The following is an 8,527-nucleotide window of genomic DNA, read 5'->3' on the forward strand; positions in this document are numbered from 1 at the left end:
ATTTTGGAGATTAGTTTGTGAATTGCAAAAAGAGAGAAGACTTGTAGCTTTTGGGCTTAAATAATAATAGTTGCAATAAAGTAGTTTGGGCTTACATAATAACAATAGTAATAGAAGAATTGAGGCCCAACACAAGAAATGGCCCAAGTCTTGGAAATTTAGTTCATTAATCAAGTGGCCCATCATCTATTTGGCATATATGTCTCTAGAAATTTCAAGACTCCAAAAGGAGAGCTAAGTCATCTTCCAAAAAAAGAAGAGACCGAAACTAGAAAAAAAGGAGGAAAAATTCCAAGTTCTTCAACTTCGATCCAAAAATTTTATCTTCTTGAATTCTTGTCAAGTTCGAGGCCCTCTTCAACGCGGTATAATTAACTAAGCGAGAAAACTATATTTGTGGCAAGTAAAAATTTGAAAAATAAGGTAAGAATTCTATCTTCTCATGTTATGGAAGAAGTGGGTATGTGGTAGGTAGTAGAATTAAGTAAAAATTATTTAATTGTGATGTATGTATGTGTGACCATGTGGGTGTGCAAGTGGGTGGGTGTGTCTGTGTGGTGTGATGGTTGGGAGAAGAGGAATTGAACTTTATTTAGTTTGTTAGTGGTGTCGTTATGGCGATTATGGTGTAATTAATAGTTTAATGATTCGAGACAACCTCAAAATTGGTTATAGGTTGTTATAGGGAATTATGCGATTTTAGTATAGTTTATATGTAATTATGGAAGTAGAATTCTATTATGGAAATTATTGTCATTCTTAATGAATTTGGAAGAAGGTAATGCGATTTGGTAGTTTCCTTGTGTTCATAGAAGTTTTGGATGGATTATGATTTTGGTAGAATTTTTGGTATATTGTATGGAATAATATTAATTTCTTTTGAGTCATGTCTAAATGGTTTCAAATTAGTTAGTGAGTGAATATGAAATATTGATATTAGTGGCAAGGTGTGAAGTTGGAGTAGAAATTATTGCTTTATGCAACAAAAAGAAAGAAGAGAAAGAAGAAGAAGAAGAAGAAGAAAGACTATTAATGTTATAATGTATTTTGTAGTAATTGTTGATGTTGTCGGTATTGTTGTGGTTGTTGTTGTTGATATTTCGGCCGAGTTAGATTCTCGAAGATGTTGAATTTATAGAGGAGGTGCTGCCCAAATTTTTGTAGACTAGTAAGGACTAGAAATTGAACTCTTAAAGTCTTATAACTTACAATTGGCAATTATGACCATTTGTAGAATTTGGAGAAAACGAGAGTTGAGTTTGAGTGAGTGTAAGAAGCGGATAAGGTATGTAAATCTATTCCTTTCCTTCTTTTGGCATGCCCTAAGTGTAATAAGTCTTAATTTGAGCCTCGAGGGAAATCCTGTCCACGGAAATCCGAGTTTAAATTTCCTACAAATCCTTTCAGTGAAATTGAACTCAAAGTTATGTATATTGAAAATAAATGTGCAAACATCCGTAACTTTTACTTGTGAGATCGCATCATCCCACAACCTTGATAGATGACTCTGTAGAGCTAAATATTTGAAATTTATGTATGCCACCTCGGCTCGGCCGTAGGTGGGCCCACTAACTTCGAAACTTGCCTAATTTGTTCTACTTAGTTATTATTGTACAACATAGAGGGATAACTTTTGCCTATGATTTTTCCTATTAAAAAATAATGTCTTAACCGTCCCCTTATGTTCTACTACCCACTTTGGAATTGTAAATATGACTTTGGAAATGCTTGATATATGTATATGTGCTGCATTAGTTTCTCACTACTCCATTTGTGTATACTACTGTGACATCATTCGCCGGAACCCGAGCTGACTTTATAATCGTGCGCCCTATAATATACTTGGTAGTATGATGTGCTATGTATCCCGAGACCCCGCTATGAGGTCGGGTACCATTTATGGCGTTATTATGTGATATTGCATATGATATATTCTAATGATATGACGTCTTGTGAAGATATGATATGTTCGGGGTTTGTACGGAGATTTGAAACCTTCTGGAGTATGATGTGTTGTGGTACCAGCGTCGGAGTGGTGACGACGTTCCTAATCCATAGGCATGATTTTTATTTGCATTATGTACATATATTTCTGTACAGATTTTGTACCTTTACTTTCGGTTATGGTTGAGATTCTTTGTATTTCATACTTTACATATCGAGTACACATTTCGTACTGACCTCCTTCTTCGGGGGGGACTGTATTTCATGTCCGCAGGTACCGATGTTCGTGATCCGTCCGTGTAGGTTACACACCTTCTGCTATTACAGAGTGCTCCTTAACTCAGAGCCCGCATTTTGGTATATAGCTTTCTTATGTATGTGCATCTATATATATTTGACTATTCGGGTACAATAGGGCCCTGTCTCATCATATGTTTCTGTTATGCTCTATAGAGACCTATAGACATACATGTGGGTTATGGGTCATGTGTGTTCGTCTGTTTATGACTGGTGTCTTTGTCATGACCCAACCCCATGGGCCGCGACTTGGGTCTGACCTGGACCCCCATTTATATAACTATCGACTACAGTCAAATTAGACTATGTATAACATGATACTGCTCATAAAAACCTCAATGTGTTAAAACTTTTTCATGTTCATATAGCCTCCTAGATATAGGAACCAAACACATGAACCCAATAGGTGATAAAATATTCATACACGTGTGGCCTCTTTTATTTGCATCATGTCATAAAAGGGAAAGCCAGCAGATAAGGTTGCCACAACATAATAGGTTTTACAACATATCGCATAGGTATAACCGAAATAAACTCCTAAACAACCCACACACATATGTCTATAGACCTCTAAGAATAGGAATGACAACATATGGCGAGACAGGGCCCCCGCCGTACCCCTGTATAAATGAAAACATACAGCAGAGGTTTAGTATCAAAAAGTAGGCTCCGACACAATGGAGCTTTTCCCGAACTTGCTAGGTGGAACCCTAGGCTGGCGAATCCTCAAAGCACGCGTCTGTACCTACGGGCATGAACGCAGCCTCCCAAGAATAGAGGGTCAGTACGATATGTGTACTGAGTATGTAAAGCATAAAATACCATAAGGAAAATATAGTTGACACAGGGATGCAGAGAATAAGTAGAACAATCACTAAATCACATTACCTGCACCTTCTACAATAAGGTTATGTATCTCAGTATGATATTCCACACTGGCCCGTTATGGGACTCGGTGTTACAAATTTATCCTTATGTCATCATATGCATAAATATACCATAACCGACCCTTTAATGAGACTCGGTATATAATCATGTCATCTTATCATAGCATTTACATAGCATACCCGGCCTTTTGTGGGTCACGGTCATACCCAACCCTTTTTGGGACTCGGTGAATATTTATATCATCTTATATCATACCAGGCCCCTTTTTGGGACTTCAGTCGTACCCGGCCCTCTATGGGACTCGGTAAAGATATGTAAATCATATGCCTAAGAAGAGTAGTAAGTAACCATATGCAAGCTAGATCATTATCTCAGAGATCGTATCATGTTTAACTTTTAGCTAAGATATGCCAAAAGAAGAAAGAGAATGAACTCTACACCGTCTGTACTTTCCTTTAAGTGGTCATCATAGTCATATTTCGTACTCGGCCCATCATATGGCTCGGTGAACAACCATGGCATCATAACCTTATTTCCATGCCAAATATATCTCAAGAGAAAGGAAGGATAGCTTTACCTGTCCATCACTTCCAAACGTAAGGAAGCTTGAGAAGCCTTAGTTCAATTACTGTAAGAGTGCTTTCATCAAGAATTAAATAAGGGCCGTGAATTACGCATTGGCATATATGAGTATATTTACCCTCAAAATCACACCATTCATTACTTAACTTGAAGACATGCCAAAAGAAGAGAAAGAGTAGGCTCTACATACCTCTAATCGATTATTTTTAATCCGGCTTGTCTCGTCGTTCTCTGCACCTATTTAACACGGAGGCAATATTAATATTAGTAACCTTTAACTTTCTATCTTCTAAATTCACAACCAAGCTCCCATAGGAAACAACTCCTTATTCACCTTTTTCGACTAGTCTCGATTAGTCTATTAACTAGTTAAGAAGTTAACAGAATTAGGATAGCATCTCTCCTATAACGTGCCCTATCCGAATTCCCAATTATGTCCTTAATACCTAAATCCAACCAACAACATCACTAACAGATCATATATATATAAAACATGGAAACATTCCATAACATAGGCTCCAAACAACTTACTTAACATTACGATATCAAAATAGGGTCTTTAGCCTTTATTTCGTAAGACCTTTAATCGTGCGGATCGGAGGGTCGTGTGGCTGTAACCAGCAGATCCCACACCTCTTTTAGAATTCCTTTAGGACCTGCAACACACCATCACACACTTTCAACAGCCCCCACACACACAACATCTCATTTTGACTATAATTTAACTATAGCGATTCCAATTTAGTTTATTTCGGACGTCAAGCATATTTATCATATTTACATATTTCCAGCCACTTACAAAATGTATAATACCCTCTATAACAACACCATAAACTCCAATTTAAAACAAAAGGCCTTACCTTACGTTAAACTTGTCAAACTCGCCAAAACTATCAAAATGCAAAATCTGGAGAGCCCACTGTCTTATATTGTCGCTTAGTTTTGGAGGGGTAATTGAGGGAAACAGGATTTGTGGCCTCAATGAAAGTTATATACATGTGCATCAAGGTCTCAAACAATTTTGAATTACCCCTACATCAATTTTGTACAAAAATATATGCCCAAAATACTCACAGCTATCCATGTAGGATTTCCAAAACAAAATCTGGGCAGCACCTCCCCCATACTTCATCACCCTTTTTCAAGCAGAGAAAAGCAAAACTGGGTTTTAGAGACTAAATCTTGAATCACTCAAAAAGAATCCTTACACAAGGAGTTATACTCGTATTACCAACTTAGTGTTTCTCCAAACCATGGATGCCTTTGCTTTCTTCTCCACATTTTTCTCTCTATTTTTGTTCAAGTTTTTGGCTAAAAATGACTTCATAGTCATCCATACATATATATATATATATATCGTTTTGGAGAGTGACATATGTCATCCCCTAAGGGTGACACGTGTCACACCCTTAGGCAGCCACCTCAATTATGCAACCAATCCATGGTTGCCATATGGCAGGTGGGGTCCAGCCCATGGTGTGTCACCTGCTGCCACATGTCACTTTCATGTGATGCCATATGTCAAGTAGGTGAGTCACCTACTTGCTTCGAGTAGGTGAGTCACCTACTTGCTTCAAGTAGGTGCGTTGTTTCCTTATTTCTCTTTCGTGGGTTCGTAATTTCATTTCACTTTAAGATCCTATATATTCCTTGCTACTTAGTCTCAACACGCACTCAAGTAGCTTAAGTACGTAAGACCTCCAAGTTGGTTGCTTATGCGAGTCAATCGAGTCCTATGACTCATTTTCAGCCTCCAACTCCTTTCGAATTTTTATAACCCTATTTCCAATCTTCCTTATTATGAAGCATTTCATTCTCCTTTCCTTGGAGTTATTTGATAGTACTATAAACTATCCGACTCACATAACGACTTTTAAGAAACTTAAGAGCCTTCTCAGAAACTTGAGAAGCTTAAGAAGCTTTCTAAGGTACCAAAGTACGGGGTGTAACATCCTTCCCCCCTTTAGAACATTCGTCCCCGAATGTTAACTAGCCTCACAAGGTCTTACGAGTGCTTCAAGATTCTTCTGTACTAGCTGCCGTTCATAGGCCTTGTATTAACTCATATGGTCTATTTAAGAAGGCAGATTACCTGTAGGCATAGGGAACAGGTGATATTTCTTTTCCATTTCTTCTTTCCAGTTCCTTTACCACACATCATATTTCACCCTTTACACGAACATGTGTAGGAGCTTAAAGTAGCCCGAAAGATGCTTTACCATCACCATACTAGTCTTTACGTAAACCTGTATCATTTCTTACTTACTTCCTCTACTTACCCTTAAGTTTCCTCATATTCCTGTATAGGAGAGATCTCTCATCCTTTCCTTGTTTTGCTGCTTGTACAACATAATATTAGTAGTCAGTAACTTTGTTACCAACATCTTACCTTCAGTCGAGTATAGCCTGGCTATTCCTTACAGTATGTTTAAGTTCTCATCGTAATTCTCTTGTTATATACATCCCCTTTGTATGCACCTGTTCTTTGACGTCATACTATTTAAGTCCTTACTATTAATTCTCCGTACTGTCTCCGGTATCATGGCTTCTATCCATTTATTGCTGGCCTTTAGATCTTATTAACTCGTGCCAGTATGGGATCCCACTTGAAGCCACTTCCCCCCTTTAGGGTGTACCCATGTCACTATCTGTTGTGTTCTACCTTACGCCCTTATTTCCAATTTTCCAATACGTATGATTCTTTTCCAACACATTCGGTATACTGCACCATATCTATGTCTTCCTTTATATCTTACATGCCTTTGGTTGCCTAGGTACGACAACTTAACACAATCATGAGGTGCTAATCCAGTCTAATTATGGGTACTCAAGTCATGTAGCAATTTATTCGAAGGCACTTTCCATTTATTTTGATCAACAACTAGCTAGGTCTTATAGTCGTTTCCAATTCTCAAATAGGTAGTACTTACCTTCCAATGCTAGGTGTCCCAAGCTTTGTCATAGTCCTAGCCTTATCCCAGTGGGTATCACTTATCCCTTTAATGAATTCACAATGCGCTAGTTGTTTTGCAAAGCTACATCCCCTATCTCAAAAGGTCTTATCATCTTTCACGGTGGAGTTACATATCCATAATACTTCTTTATATCAACAATGCCATGCACGGCCAACATGTATATATACATGCATATCATCTCATATCATAGCCACACAAGGCTTCCCAAAGGGTCACCTATCCCAATATTACTCTTAACCAAGCACGCTTAACTTCGGAGTTCTGATGGGATCCAGTTCATTAGTGCTGGTATGATCGCACCTTGCCCTGTGGGGCGCATATCTACCGAAGAAGACGATGACCCAGCAGCTGATCTAGTAGGCCAAGCTGCACCGCCCAAGTTACCCTTATATTCTTATTACATGGACCACATCCTATCTTTAGCCACTTCCTCACAAGGCTTTTCTTATTTTCATAACTATCCTCATTATATTCACATCATATCCTATTCACATTCTACCCCATAGTATAACACTTCTTAACTTCTTTCACGATTCTTACTATGGGTTACTTACCCTTCTTAGTTAGTCTTATCCTTAATATACCATTCTATCTAGAACTACCAGTCTTTCCTAAATCATTTTCCTTTTAGTTCAAGGAAAATTTGGGCAGAGTTTCCTCTGTATTTCTTACTATCTCAACACCTACACGCAGAAAATGCCAACAATGCGTCACAAGGGCAATACACATAAAGATAAATATATATGTATCATATCACATCATATCGCAGCCTCACAGGGCGCCCAATATCAACAATAGTAGAAACTAATGGACTTACCTTGTATGTCCAACTCAAACTGCACCTGTTTAGACTTTCTGTCTACTTTTTCTTTCAATTTTCAACTTTACATGTCAACTATAATTCAATACCTTACCTGGCACCTATCATTCGTGCCTTGCTTACCTACGTGCTGTGTAACTTCCAATATCGTCAGTAACCTTCTTCTATTGATGTTGTCCTTCTACTAAAATCACAAGTTAGTATGAGGAATTCCATTCTCTATAACTCGGCTCTATCGCACGATCATAGATATGAAAGTAAGGTAACATCCTAAATGTCCTGTAGCCTCTTATCTATAGATGTGGTGCACAACACACCAATAAATAAGACTCTACTAGACACGGTCTGTAGACATTCCAAGGACTAACTGTTCCGATACCACTTCTGTCATGACCCAACCCCGTGGGCTGCGACTGGGGTCCGACCTGGACCCCCATTTACGTAACTGTCGACTATAGTCAAATTGGACTATGTATAGCGTGATACTTCTCACAAAAACCTTAATGGGTTAAAACTTTTTCATTGTTCATATAGCCTCCTAGATATAGGAACAAAACACATGAACCCAGTGGGTGATAAAATATTCATATACGTGTGGCCTCTTTCATTTGCATCATGTCATAAAAGGGAAAGCCAGCCGATAAGGCTGCCACAACATAATAGGTTTTACAACATATCGCATAGGCATAACCGAAATAAACTCCTAAACAACCCACACACATATATCTATAGACCTCTAAGAATAGGAATGACAACATATGGCGAGACAGGGCCCCCGCCGTACCCCTGTATAAATGAAAACATACAGCAGAGGTTTAGTACCAAAAACTAGGCTCCGACACAATGGAGCTTTTCCCGAACTTGCTAGGTGGAATCCTAGGCTGGCGGATCCTCAAAGGGCGCGTCTGAACCTGCAGGCATGAACGCAGCCCCCCAAGAAGAGGGGGTCAGTACGATATGTTTACTGAGTATGTAAAGCATAAAATACCATAAGGAAAGTATAGTTCACACAGGGATGCAG

General features: G+C 38.5%; 1 pseudogene; it reads right to left on the reverse strand.

Annotated features, from left to right (window-relative positions):
- Positions 1-6,870: 6,870 nt before the first annotated feature.
- LOC129901848 (5S ribosomal RNA) lies at positions 6,871-6,988 on the reverse strand (annotated as a pseudogene).
- Between the last annotated feature and the right edge of the window lie 1,539 nt (positions 6,989-8,527).

The sequence above is a fragment of the Solanum dulcamara genome, chromosome 8 (genome assembly GCF_947179165.1).
Source record: "Solanum dulcamara chromosome 8, daSolDulc1.2, whole genome shotgun sequence".
Classification (NCBI taxonomy): domain Eukaryota; kingdom Viridiplantae; phylum Streptophyta; class Magnoliopsida; order Solanales; family Solanaceae; genus Solanum; species Solanum dulcamara.